This window comes from Heloderma suspectum, chromosome 5 (genome assembly GCF_057233095.1).
Source record: "Heloderma suspectum isolate Gila_16-S chromosome 5, 16-S_ref, whole genome shotgun sequence".
Classification (NCBI taxonomy): Eukaryota; Metazoa; Chordata; class Lepidosauria; order Squamata; family Helodermatidae; genus Heloderma; species Heloderma suspectum.
This window is the reverse complement of record NC_139462.1, coordinates 223,215,069-223,229,629: the sequence shown is the minus strand read 5'-3', so window position 1 is coordinate 223,229,629 and position 14,561 is coordinate 223,215,069. Positions and strand designations below refer to the sequence as shown.

General features: G+C 50.1%; 1 protein-coding gene across 1 annotated transcript in view; it reads left to right on the top strand.

Annotated features, from left to right (window-relative positions):
* The first annotated feature begins 2,290 nt into the window (after positions 1–2,290).
* The window catches only part of CSRNP1 (cysteine and serine rich nuclear protein 1), a 35,794-nt gene continuing 23,523 nt past the window's right edge, over positions 2,291–14,561 (top strand). The window contains exon 1 of the mRNA XM_084859408.1: positions 2,291–2,751. The gene's annotated coding sequence lies outside the window, so the exon portion shown is untranslated. The remainder of the gene's footprint in view (positions 2,752–14,561) is intronic.

The window sequence follows — 14,561 nt, the reverse complement described above, 5'->3', positions numbered from 1 at the left end:
CATCCTAGGCCAGGGCTGTGTCAATTCTGGACACCTGTATTTGTGTGCTGTATAAGCACAAAAAGATGGCCAAAGTAGACATTTGAAATGATAGCCAAAGGAGACATTTTTCTCCCTCTCTTATAATACTAGGACCCAATGGGGTCATCCCATGAAGCTGATTGGTTGGAGATTCAGGACAGATAAAAGGAAGGACAGCACATAGGTACGTGAATTCACCTCCACAAGACGTAGTGACAGCCACCAATTTGGATGGCTTTAAAAGATTAGACAAATTCATGGAGAAGGCTATCTATGTCTACTAGTCCTGATGGTTATATATTACCTTCAGTATCAGAGGCTGTGTGCCTATGTACACCAGTTGCTGTTAGCATGGGAGGGAGGGTGCTGCTGCACTCATGTCCTGCTTGTGGGTTTCCTGTGGGCAGCTGGTTGGCCACTATGTGACTCACAGGCCCAATACAACTGCCTGTAAGGTTTTCCTTCTGCAGCGAACAGGGTGGGGGGATGGCCAGCTTTGCATGGGAGTAGTTTAAAAAACAAAAAAACCTGCACCAGGGCCCTGATCCAAATCAGAGGCCAGGCTGGCTGCTTTTAGCCCCTTCCCCCGGACCATAGGGAGATGCATTCAAAATTCAGTGTTTGGAGATTCTCCGTTTTAAAAAAACAAACACGTTTGTGGCTGTGAACTTATGGCTGCAACAATAAACCTGAAAACGTATGGGTGTAATCTCAGAAGCTAGAGGAGCGGGTGGGGGAGGACTGTGCAGGACTTCCAGGTGTTGTGCATGTGTGTCTGGAGGCGGGGAAGCCTGTTTCAGCAGTTTGCATAGCACTTTGCCCCTCTCTACCCCTAGCAATAGCAGGAAGAATTCTGCAGAAGCAGAGAGATGCAGATCGCAATGTATGCATACTATGTGGGTGATCTTTAGAAGACTCTTACGTGTCCCCTGGACTGCAAGGAGGTCAAATCAGTCAATCCTAAAGGAAATCAACCCTGACTGCTCACTGGAAGGACAGATACTGAAGCTGAAGCTCAAATATTTTGGCCACCTAATGCGAAAACTCCCTGGGAAAGACCCTGATGCTGGGAAAGATCGATGGCAAAAGGAGAAGGGGACTGCAGAGGATAAGATGGCTAGATAGCATCACTGATGCAATGAATATGGACTTGAGCACGCTCCGGGAGAGAGCGGAGGACAGGAAGGCCTGGCGTGCTATGGCCCATGGTGTCACGAAGGGTCGGACACGTCTTAACGACTGAACAACCACCACCAAAGGCAGGCAAAGTCTGACTCAGCCAGGGCAAGGCCCAAGCAAAATAGGCCAAAAATAGAGTGCTCAGCTGAACATGTGAACTTGTCCCTTGCATGACAGGGCATGCACACATCCTGGGAGCCCCATCGGACCCAGTCGGGGCTCCTTCTCAGCAAACATGCATTGGGGGTGCCACCGAACCCCATAAGGCTGTGCTTGCATGGAAAGGAGAGGCCCACTGTAAGCTGTTAAAATCGTATTCAAAAATAACATTGTGCGTTTTTAAAAATCCAAAATAATTATTTTTTCAAAAGAAAGGAACATGAATAATTATGGAATTCTTGTAGTCCAAAGACCTATGGCACCTTAACAGTGCAACCCGAAGCATGTTTATTCAGGGGTAAGTCCCACTGAGTTAAACAGCACTTACTCTCAAGTAAGTGCGTTACAGGCTTGTAAATGAAAACGGCAACCCGACACAACGCTCGGATCACTCTGCTGCGGTCGGGTGCATGACTACTAATTGGGAAGAAAGCCTCCCTGAAATCGAGAACACTTTTACTCCCGAGTAAATTCGGTTAAACTCTGCACGGGGCGGTGGGCAGACTACACACCAGTACGTGTACACGCTGCCGCCGCCAATGCCTCTGCTCGTCTGTAAACGACAAATCCCCCGAAGTGGGGTGGGGGTGGCTCTTCTACGGGGTCAGCTTCCCACCCCAGATCCCATGAATATTTTTCTCGGGAAGTACCGGCGCCCAGGGCTAGGAGTAGTAGCCAACGTTAGTCTTACGTAGAGTAGACCCACTGAAATGAACGGGCCCTCCGTTAGTCGCGCCTTTCGTCTCATTCGTTCCAATGGGCCTACTCTACGGAGGGCGAACACCGGACGCGACCCAAGGCTCGCGGCCGCTGGATAAGCCCTGCGGAGGGGCGAAGAGAAAGAGGGCGCGCGCGCAAGCCCGCTGGCCCTGCACCAGTGCACGTGCGAACCCGCAGGGCAGCCACGGCGGCTCCGCCAATCCCTGCTCTTGCGCGCGCGCGCTCGATTTGCCGGGGAGGAGGGGAGGCAACTGGGCAGCGCGACGCCGCCGCCGCCGCCGCCTCCTCCCGGGCGATGCTTAGCCGGGGAAGGAAGGAGGGCGGGCAGGAAGCGGCGTGTGGGCTGGGAGCGGGCCGGGCTCGCTGGCTGAGGCTCCCTTGTCGCCTCCTGCGTCAGAGCCCAGGAGTTTTCCACTGACGAAAAAGGGCAGCGCAGCAGCTGAGCCTGGAGGAGGAGCGCCGGCAGCAGCGGTTCAGTTCAGCGCCAGGCACGGGCCAGCCAGCCTCGCTCGCTCGCTCTCCCTCCCTTCCCGCGGTCTCGGCGGCGATGCGAGCTTGAGCAGCCGCCGCGCAGCGTCCGCCTCCTCCGCAGCCGGCTTTCCTCCTGCTGCCTGCGCCGGCCACAAGCGGCGGCGGCGGCGGCGGCGGCCCAAGGAGACCCCAGCGGCGCCGGTAGGTGCCTCCGTCTGCCCGGCTTGTCGCCGTCGGGGCGAGCTCTCTCTGGGCTTGGGGCACTCGGAGCAGCGGCGCCTCCAGCTGGCGCCGCCGAGGGGCGGGCAGGAAGCGGGGGTGGGGGAGATTCCCTTCCTCCTCCCCAGCGGGGTAGTAACGTCGGGGCGGGTGGCCAAGGGGGCGACACGGCGTGGCCTGCCCTGGTGCGCCCCCTCGGGTCCCCCAAACGGTGGCAGTTGTTGCAGGAGGGGAGAGGGGGGCAGGACAGAGGCTGGAAGGGGAGGGGCGATAGGTACCAGGAGGAGAGAAGGGGGGTTGGGAAGAGATGGGGGTGGCCGGGTTGGATTGGGGGCTCTGTGGATGAAGGTTTAATCCGGCCGGAAGGGGGCGCCCTGGAGAATGGGGGCGGAACGGGAGCAGATCGAAAGGTCCCCCATCAGGACTTCATGGCGACCTCTGGCTAATGTCTTGTGGTGGGGGGGCTGTTATTGGAGAAGTTTGTGTCCCAGGTAGAAAGGGGGCGGGTGAGCGTAAAAGGGGCACCCGATGAAGTTGGCTTCCAGAAGGTGAAGAACCGTCGTGGGCCACCTTGGAGGCGAGCAAATTTATTCTGGCTTTCGCGGACACTGTCCCGTCTGAAGAGGGAGGGGGGGAGGGAGCCCTCGCGGGGAAGGGACTGGTTGGAGAGGGCGAAATGCGAGCCGGGATGCCCAGCCTGTAGGGGGAGCCGTAGCGCGGGTGAGACTGGTCGCCCGGGCGTTCCGACCGTCGGAAGGGGGCGCGCACCGGCCGGATGTCAAAGCGCACAGCCGGGATTTTGAGATTTTTGGGTGTGTTTTTTTTTGGGTTTTTTTTGCGGGGGGTGGTAGTGATGCGGGAAAGCTGCTTCGCCTCCGGCTGTAGCACTTAACGACGGATCGGGCTCTTTGAGTGGCAAGACTTGGGGAGGCGCTTTGGCTCGATTGGAGTAGAAACAGAGGAGCTCTGAGGATTTCGGCAAGGCACATTTGGAAAGCCTTTTGGGGTTGGCTCACGTCGAGGCTAGTCGCCACCGCGGCGGTGACTTGGCCAGGGCTTGCGAGGGGAGGGGAGGAGAAGCTCGCCTTTTCTTCCCTTCTCTCGTGTTGCCCTCGGGCAAGCTGTTCTTGGCGGATCGTGGCCTGTGCCCTGCTGGCGATGGTCGTAATCGACCGACCCTCCCGGCCTCTCCCCGCTCCCCGGCGTGTTCCCCTTCCGCTCTTCCTTCCCTGTGTCTCCTTCCTTGCACCTGATCCCCGCCTCGACGCCTGCTTGGGTTGCCCGACTCCTTCTGGTTGGAGAGGCGCCGCTCATGCTTCCTCCGGAATCGCCCCCCCCCCCCCGCCTCACGTTCCTTCGGCCAAAATGTGGCTCGGCCGCGCGCGCGCGGAGATATAAGCGACTCCGGGAATTTGTTGAGCTTAAGGGCGCAATGCTATGCAGGTTTAGACAGAAAAAAAGCCCTACAATTCTCAGCATTCCGCAGCCAGCATAGCTGGGACATAGCTTTCTGTCTAAACCTGCAGAGGATTTGTGCCCTAAGTCACTCAGCTGGGTCCGGCCGCGCTCCGATTTCTCTCGCCCTCCCCCTCTAATCCCCCCCCCAACTTTCCGATGTCTTGGAGTACATGGGCAGTAAAACAGTTCAAAAGAAGTTAATTAAGTTTCCCAAATTTCCTCGCCCTAGGAGATCGCCCTGGTTGGCTCCTTGCTGGGCTATCTCTTAAGGGCCTGCCAACATTCCCTCACCCCCGGGGCAAAGTTCCAAAATGTGTGAGGCTAATTGGGATTTTTGAATCTAAAAAACCCCCAAAACACCACCCAAATCACACAGGTTTTGGCTCCCTCTCTCGGTCTGGCCCTTCCTGGAACCAGAGAGGGAATCCACCCACCGCTGGAAACAAAACTGTCCCCCCCCCTCCATTTTCTCCTAGGGATTTTCCTCTCAATTCTCCTCTTCCCTCCCCACCGCCAGTTTGTTTCCTGCCCTCTCTCCTGTGTCATAGTTAGGGCGGGGGGGGGGGAAATACTATACGTAGCTGCAGTTTGATGCCAGGGTTGTGAGTCACTGTGCCTTAAACGTCAGTTCTTGGGGTTTTCTTCCCAAACGTCAAAGTTCCCAGTTAATGGCATTGCATCACTGGCTACTCAGGGTGGTGGAATTCAAAATCACTGATGTCATATTAGTGTCTTCCAAACTTCTGACAGTGCAGGCGTGCACTCCCCTTTTTTTCTGAATTACAATTGGACACTCACTCACACATAGTAGCATCATAGTAGTTGTTGTTAATGAAGTTAATTTCTGTTGTGGATGTATGTTGTTGATAGTTTCCCCCTCAGTACTCTGTATACTTGCTTAAAGATTTTTATGTTCCAAACCAGATCGCGTAGACCAGCTTTCCGCAACCTGGTGTCCTCCAGATGTATTTGACTACAGCTCCCATCATCCCCAATCAGCATGCTGGCTTAGAATGGTAGGAGTTGTACTCAACCCCACCTGGAGGACACTGGGTTGTGGAAGGCTGGTATAGTCTCTGATGTCAGAACGCAGTTGTGAAAGGTTAGATTTTCTTTTTTGTGAGAACTGCTTGTTTTTCTTCGCTTCTCATTCAGGGGGCAAATCAAGTTAAGGCTACATCCTTACAAGGGAGGAAGTCTATTGAACTTAATTTCTAGTAACTACTCATTGGATCTGGTTGTGCAGCTTTCATGGTATGTGCCCTTATTCTCTAGTAAGGTGGCTTTGAATTTGGTGTGGCTTGCTTCTGAGTAAGCTTGGTTAGGCAAAGTCAAATCAGTCACCAAGAAATACACAATGAGAAAACTCTTAATGTTTTTTTTCGATTAAAGGAATTCCTGTTCGCCAAGCATAAAGGTACACTATAATTTTCGAGTTACATAAACCCCTTTATCCAGGCACAATAGAAAACAAGCCTATTCTTGAATATAGAGAAGGAAAAACTGGTTAGTTATCCCTGTCTCTCTCCCCTCCTTTGATACTGGCCCATTCAGAAGAGAATGCTATTCATATTGTATGCTGAATGGCTTATTTATTACATCTTTAACTTTTTTGCATATCTGAGCATATCTTTCTACCCGTCAGAACTCTGAGAAACCTGGAAGTCTGTGTACTTTTCTCCAAACAAAACCAGTCAAAGGGACCACCTCTTTGTGTTTCATGGGTGTTTTTTTTTTTCAGTTCTCCAGGACCAACAACGCAATAGCAGTCTCTGTTCCAATTGCTGTTTTATAAGAACTCACAATGCAGTCTGTCTCTCTGTCTCTCCCTCGTAGCTAGAGCAGCACCTACTGGTACAAAGGCAGATTGATGAGTACCAGCTTTGTTCATGAAACAGCTGTATGTGTGTGACAAGTCTGTATGTAGCATTCCAAGAGAGAAGTCGGAGAGGTGTCACTTACTCATCCTCTTGAAAGGCCATTATGACAAGCTCTTTGGACAGTCCCTAGGCCGAAAGTGATTTGGGTGCCGTGTAGCAAATTTTCTTGATAATGAAGTCAGGATAACTAAAGTTTTTTTTAAAGGTATTTGTCTAGTTTGGCTTTTAGCCTGTTAATCGATGAAGGCTGTAGTCCTATGCAGAGTTAGATTTCAGGAGGCCTAAGCATGCAAAATTTTGCATAGTCAGGCTGCGTGTGAGTTCAGTGTAAGTATGCATAAAGTCTGTGGCTTCAGCCCTGTGCACGCTTGCATGGGAATAAGTCTCATTGAACTTAGTGGAACTAACATCTGAGTAGACATGCATAGGATTGTGCTGTTGGTGGGGGACATTGCCATCTTAAAGAGTCCCGGCTCCTCCTTAGGGTATCATCAAGTATGAATAACATAAAATCCTGATACTTGTATTTTTTGTTGTTTTAACATCTGTAACACAGAAAACGCCTGATTGTGGTGATGCAAGCCTCCACAGCCAATACAGTTTTGGAAATAAACAAGCTAAAGGCCCCTTGGTGTTGTGGAAAATTCAAATTTTAAAAGGCCTTTGACACGGAAATGGAGAGTGCTCAGCTGAGATCAGTTGTGTGTGGTTCTTGTTGCTAAAATTAAGAGAGCCATGGTCTCGCTTCAGAGGTAACGCTGTTATCTGCTAGTTCTCGCTGTTATCTGCTAGTTCTCGGTACATGCTGGATGCGTTTTTTTTCTGTCCGAGTCAAACTCTGCATGTGGAAGCATTGGCAGTTTTTTCCCAAGCCTCCTTCCATTTTGCTTATTCTCAGTCCTCTTGATTGGTTTTAGGGTGGAAGCTTTAATCTGCAATTAAAATGTATTTTTAAGAAATCCTGAAAATATTTTTCTTTCCAAGTGCCCTCATGTCCCTCCCCGTAGAGGAATATAATAAGTTGGAGGAAAGGACAGTTAACTTGGGGCCACATGGTGCCCTCTTGAGTTACATGCACCCTCTTGGCATCTGCTCCCTGCAAAGCAGATGTCAGAGTTGGGACAAAGGTATTATTTGCACAGACAAATGCTGCCTAAAGAGCAGGGTGGGGTGGGGTGGGGGTTAAAAAGAAAGCAAGCAGGATTTCCCGATGACTATTGAAGAATGAATTGTCTGCTATTGCACATTTAAAGGATTTGCAAAGCCCTTTACAAACATCCCTGCAAGCAGCCCTGTGGCATACAGTTGGTTACTGTTCCCATTTTACAGAGAAGCGAATTGAGGCCAAGGAGGGATGACAAGGCCTTGGAGAGTGTCCACAGCAGACGAGTAGACTCTTAGAGCCCGATGTTTCAGATTCAAGGGCTACCCTCTATTCCTGGGTCCATGCTCGTTCTCTTGATTTTTTTTGGTTGTGCATGGGAGCTGGTGTAATGATTAATCTGGAACATGATCTGAAAGTCTCTAGTTCAGATCTCGGCTCTGTCCTGTTGAGTGGCCTCAGGCAAACCTCTCTCTTCCTGCCATAGGCCCCTGCCTGCACCAGAGAGAACACTGATCTACCTTTCAGGGTTATTTGTAAGGATTCCTGAGTGAATGTAAATGGTGCACTTCAAATACATACGGCGAGGCGGCTAGCTGCTTCTTACGCTTGTGTGCTGCTCTGCTTCCAGAATTCTTGGGGCCGACTTACCTGTGGTTCTCAGGAAATCGCCTGCCCAGTTGACCTGCAGGGTTGCTTAGCGGAAGCAGTCAAATGGCGCCTGTTATAATTGATGGATGGTTTGCTGCAACCACAGACAGGTGGCTGTGTCGTCGTCCCGTCCCCCCTAATTCTTGAGCATGTACCGTCATGAATCTCTCTGGGGTTCTTTTATCTTACTGATTTAAGCAGCCTTCCCCAACCATCTTGCCCTCCAGATGTGTTGGACTGCAACTCCCATCATCCCCAGACAGCATGGCCACATTGCTGTTCTTAGTGGCACTACCGTTTAGCTTCGGCTCTTGCAATTAGATGTCACCCACTAATGCAGCCCACTAAACTGTGGGCTGTAGAGGGCTCCCCTTTTTTTGTAGGCACAGGAAGCAGAACCAGGAGGCTTATCCGGCCATGACTGGGCTGTTCTGCCTGCACGCAGGCGTCTGCCTTTAGCCCAGTGGGTCCCAAGTACACGCTGTCGTGGTTTCAACTGGAACTGCTACGTAACATTTGTTAATGCTGACCTTACTCCTGTGAGAACCTCCTGGTGGATGGCACCACCTTTTAATAATTGAGGAGCAGGGGGGAGGGAGTTGCGCCCTTTGGGTTTCCTCCTTGAGCACTGCAACGATTTGGGCCATTCTGAATGCCTTTGATCTTGTCATTAGCCATATATGAGATCAAGGTTGTGCGTGTCAAAATAGCAGCATGCGTGCTAAACTTCGCGTGAGAGTATTTGTGTGTGTCAGCTTGTCAATTTGCGCAACAATCCTGTTGGGGTTATTCAGCAGTCTATAGTTGCTTTCTTGTCAATTGTGAACTGTGCCAAAGTCAGATTCAGTGCAAAGGTTCGGTGTCCTGTATAGTGAATCTGAAAGGACGCAGCAATTGCATACGTTTGCTGATACAGGCGCTCCTCTTTCCCATCTCCCCCCTGCCCTTTTTTGGAAGCCCAGTCATTGTATGTTGGGCCCATCCAGATCTGGTGGCTTAATTCTGGCACACAGCGGATGTCTTACTCTGAAAGGTCCCCCGCTGCTGGTCTGGTCTCCTGCATTGTAGAGCATGGGAGGCACAGGTAAGCTACATGTAAAGTTGAAAGGTAAAGCATGCAGCGTGTTCCGACCAGAGGACAAACACAGGAGCTGCTCTGAATTATTCATCGGGGCAATCATAGAGAGGATTTGGATTTGCCTAGGCACAGAGGGAGGGCAGTTTGTATTTTTGCATGGACTACACTGGTATCCCCCTTCGAATCTGGATTTAAAATAATATATAAAACAACCAAGTCGCTTATTTTTCCCGTCAGTGCATTTATCGGTGTATTCACCTTTCACAGTGAACTGCGGGTTGATTCATGCAGGAGCGTGCAAAGCGCCCTGCCTGCGTGTGTGCGGAAGCCTCTGGTTGACCTTAGCAGCTCCTGGCTGTGTTGGCTGCTACAGCCCACTGCCTGAACAAGCCTGAGATAGTGAGGAGGGGGAGTAGATAAAGGGGCGGGGTGGCACTTTGAAGAGGGCCGGGGGGGGGGGCGCTGTCTGGCTGTAGCCTCGCAAGCATTGGGACGGGGAGCTGCTGCAGACAGACAGAGGCTTCTGTGTGTGGGGGCCTCATCTGGCTCTTTAACAGAGAAAATGGAGTGGGGCCAAATGATAGCTCCACTCCATAGTGTGTGAGGCTTGCGTGGGCATTTTCCCACTCTCGGGATGACGTTCTTCAGTGGAAGACGAAATGGTTGGATTTTGCAAACCATCCATTTGTGTGGTCCAGAGTACTTGGTGTAGCATCATCTGATGCCCCCACTCTGCTGTAAGGGATGTGGCTGGGTAGAGCATGAGTGCCTGGTGTGTGTGTGTTCTGTGTTTTAAAATCTTCACACTTCTGCCCCAGGAAAAACTTAATCCTGTGACCTTACGTAGGAATTACATAAGTGAAAGAAAATTAGCATATACAGACTTTGTACCATTTATTTTGCTTCAGTTATTTGGAAGGAGGAGGAAAAGTGTAAGGCCATGAACCCTGACTTCTGGGAATGCTGCTTCCTTCCATCTTTTCCTTTCTGAGAGTTTACCATAGGGTTAGAAACTTTTCCCCCCTATCAAAAAGAAAGGCCACAGGAGACAGCAAGCATCTTAGTCTTGCTGGGGTAGGGCAAGAGGTGGGGAGATAATTGCCTTATCGGTCTGTGCATGCTGAAGAGAGAGGCCTTCATAGAATCATAGAATAGTAGGGCTGGAAGGGGCCTACAAGGCCATCGAGTCCAACCCCCTGCTCAATGCAGGAATCCAAGTCAGAGCATCCCTGACAGATGGCTGTCCAGCCTCGTCTTGAATGCCTCCAGTGTGGGAGAGCCCACCACCTCCCCAGGTAATTGGTTCCATTGTAGTATTGCTCTAACAGTCAGGAAGTTTTTCCTGATGTTCAGCCGGAATCTGGCTTCCTGTAACTTGAACCCATTATTCCGTGTCCTGCGCTCTGGGATGATCGAGAAGAGATCCTGGCCTTCTTCCCTGTGACAACCTTTCAAGTACTTGAAGAGTGCTATCATATCTCCCCTCAGTCTTCTCTTCTCAAGGCTAAACATGCCCAGTTCTTTCAGTCTCTCTTCATAGGGCTTTGTTTCCCGTCTTCCCACACTCGCAACTGATTCATGCTTTTATTCTGGGATTTGAAATGTGTGATTTCCCCCCCCCCCCCAATCCTGTGGCAGGCCCTAGGTCTATTTTTAGCCACGGAGAGGTTATGAAACCTTAGAGCCAGCTAGGTTTTAAAAAAGGACTGTTTGAAGGGAGCGGGAATCCCAGGTTACTGTTGCTAGAAATAACTCTGCTGAATCGCATTGAACCCGTCCTTAAGCAATCCTGTGTGTGAAAGAGGACTTCTTCTATGCATTCATTTATGGTGATTTCCCCCAGATACTTGCATAGAAAATCACAGGGTATAGTCAGGGTGCAAATTACTACAGTGGAATTCCCCCTGCCGCTGCCGCCTTGCACACAAGTAGTACTTGAAGTAATTTGGAATATTTTAAAGGAAAGCACCAAAATTATTATCTGTCTCTCTCTTCTGGGGCAATGTAGGTTGTTCCAGCATACATTCCAGATGTAGAAAAAAATACTTCAGATTCTTGGGCACTAGTATCACATTTCTTACTGTCCAAGCAGCCAGGCAACATTCTTTTTTCATGTGACAGTGATCCATAGGTCTGTGAATGTGACAAGCTTCCTTAGGCAGCCATGAATCAGGCTTGTAAATAGCCCCTCCCTTGCTCACCTATGGTGAGTCTTCATTGCCTCCAAGCAACCAGGAAAGGAAGCTTCCTCACTTTTCCCTTTTTCCAAATTGGAAGAGTTGGTAACATTGTGATGCTGGAGAATACAGTCGCCAGAGAAGAGTTCCAGCGCCTCAATGAGTTTTGGAGCAGGCTGGTTTTGAGAAACAAGCGAGAGGTCAGCACCTCGGCCTCCCCACCCCCAAAATGCACAGCCTGCAACCAGAGTTGCTGCAGATGCCAACTTCTAGCTTGACCAGCTGGGTATCCCACAGGGGGCTGGAATTAGCCTGGCAGGGGGTGGGGGGAGCTCTGGTTAACAACCTCTATCCTAGTGCAAGGCCAGGTCCAGTAGACTAGGAAGAAAATTCTGCCCTGACTCCACAAGAACATAGAAAGCTGCCTTTATGCCATGCCACGCTGTTTGTAGTTCCACGACAGCTGGACAACCAATAGCCCTGCCAGCTGGGGATGATGGGAGTTGTCATCCCAGGCATCTACATGCAAAGCCGGTTCTCTGGTCCCTTCCATGAAATCTGGCAGCAGTCTTAAACTTTGCACATGAGTCTCCCAAGGCACCTGTCTTTGAGAGGACTCCCTCGATCCCCCGAACGTTTTCTTCAACGATGTCATTTCTTCAGGAAACCAAGTGTTATTTACAGCCGTGGGATCTGAAAATAACTCCCATGTAGGTGGGTGTTAGCAGCCTGGAGCTTTGGCAACATGCGTGCGATGGTGCCACCGACTTGGTTCGCTTGCCTCCTCAGGGTAGAGCTCCACTGTAAATCATGTCTGCCCAATCTTGGGCGCCCACAATTGGCATCGGCTGTGCAGGCATGAAACCAGCTTTGGCAAATGCCTCAGGAGCCTTGGTGCCCAGCCTGGCATTAAGACAACCAAGTAAATGTCCTTAGCTTCACTCTTGCAAACAATGATATTTCATAAGTTCAGGCAGCCAAACTGGAGCGATTTTCTCAGGAGAGGGAGGGCCTGAAATTCCAAAGGAGGAATCCTACCCCCCCCCCAATACCAGAAGTTGGTTTGTGGTTGCTCAGTGGTGGAGGGGGAAGGCACTCTGCACGTGGTTGGAGGCATCATTTTTCACCCATCACATGGCATATTCCAAAATGGACCCCTTGATGTTGAAAGAGGCTGGCAGTGCCTAGGGAAAATGGGCTTCACACAAGGTAAAATGCCAAAAAGTCACGGGGTTGGGTTTTATTATGTGACAGACCTATAATAACGCCTCCCATGACTGCATGCTTTGGCTGTTCTGACACAAAGGTTCTCTCTCCAACCCCCAAAGTGGCCACAACTAGGGAGGCTTAAGATTTGTGGCACTCTTAAAATAAAATAAAAACTTTTTGATAATATGTTTTAACGTTTTATGTGGCACAGGATGGCTGGGATGTGTCTATGCATATATCTACCATCGAGATATATCTATCTACCGTGTATATCCCATGATTTCCTGACCAGTTGCAGAAAATTTGGTGTGGGGAGACAGAATTCTTTGTCCTGAGAAGGGTCACTTCTTTTGTACAAAAGCAAGTTTCTAGCCCTTACGGCTGCAGAGAGATGACTGAAGGTGTGTGGGCAATACGTAGGGAAATGTCAAGTGCAGATCCATTCCTAGTGGTCAGTGAGGGGCTGGATTCATTCCGGGCCTTCTGTACCTCCTTGCCTTTCTCCAAAAACCAGCATGTGTCTGCAGATTTGTTTAATCTCCTTAACTTGTACAGTAGGTTTGCAAATGAGCTCACAAATATTAGTAGTCCACTTTTATTGCATTTTTTAACCAGCTCATATTTTGCTTCAGGCGGCGAGGGTTGGGGGTGCGGCGACTTCATGCTGGCAAATGGCATTGCAGCATTACGTGGCTCCAGGGCTCCCGTGAAGTTTTATTTCTACCTGTGTTTTGGGGGGCTGCTTCCCTCTTTTTGGCTGGCTCAAATGAATTAGAAACCACCTGAAAGATATTTTACTTCAGCTGTTTCACTCCAAAGTACTTGCTTTTGACACACCTGTGGAGGAGGAGAGCTAAAGTAGCTGTCTTTAAGCCCTCCAACATTCCTGCCCCCTTTAGAACTTACTGAGAGCCGCAAGTATTGTGCGAGGTCGTTCCCCCCACCCCGCCATATCTTCCCTTTGTGCCACGACCTCCGCCCCTCTCTTGGAAGCTGGCTGTTCAAATGAGAGTGGAATGCACATCTGGGCTGAATATTTTGTTAGGAAAGTATTCCCAGGATAGTAGGAGTCAGCCGTGCCAAAGAGGAATTCCTGCGGGTTTGATCTGCTCCATCATGTACTTTTTGTTTTTTAAAAAAGAAAAGGCTGTTCTCGGTCAAACGAGATGAGTAAGAAGTGGAAGCCCAGAACAAAATGTCTCTTTTGGCAACTTAACAAGAGGACAGAAGATTCACATTTTTATTTCAGATTACTTATATATAATATAACGTTCATCATCTGTTCCACTCTGCCTCACCCTTTTCTATTTAGACCAGCCAAACTTCACTGTGACACTCTGTTGTTGTTGTTGTGAATTAAAATTGATGACAGAATGCGATGCCAACTGGCTTCACATCTACAGTATGGACGTGTAAGAGGCTTACCTGTCCTCATAGGGTCTGCCGCACTGCATGTTTGTTGCATTAACTGCTGTTCCGGGCGTCTCTGGACCATTCGGCCTCACCTGATGGAGAACAGATGAGGCAGAAGATGGATCTGTCCCTAGAGGAGGCGGAGTGGAAGGCGAGCAGTGGATCATGCAGGGTGACAGTGGGCCACCTCCCCTGGGAATCGCAACTTTAAGCCCACAAGAGACCTGTGTCCTAAAAATCCATTTATAGCCCCCCTTTCCAAGAGTGGAAGCAGGGGGGTTCTGCAAGGTTGACTTCTCCTTGCTTTGAAGCCACTGCAAGCTTTCAGTTGCCTTGAGCCCAACACAATATCCCTCAAGAGGGGATCTGTGAAGAAGTTTTAGGGGGTCTGCGTGTTTGTGGAGATGTATGATAGAAAGGGGAAAACATTTCTTTGTCCTCTGCTTCATCTTCTCCCCGCCCCCTGGTGTCTTCTATGTGGTTCACCTTTCCTTATCTATGTCTTTGCTGACATGTTGGACTCCAATATGCATCACCCCCCACACACCCGTTGGCATGGCTGGGGATGATGGGAGTTGTACTCCCAACATATGGGTGACATCAAGTTGGGGAAGGTGGATCCAGACACTTGGCTGCAAAACAGCCTGTCGCCCCAGCTCTGTGCTGTTGTTGTCTGCGGATGTGATTTTATTCTTAGGTTTGCATTTATGGTCTATATAAAAACCTGGAATGGAGGAGTTACTGCAATTAAATGCAGTACTCAGATGTTACTGGAGCCCTCAAAGTTTCCAGGCGGGACTTTAGGTTGCCCTGGGGCAGAATTC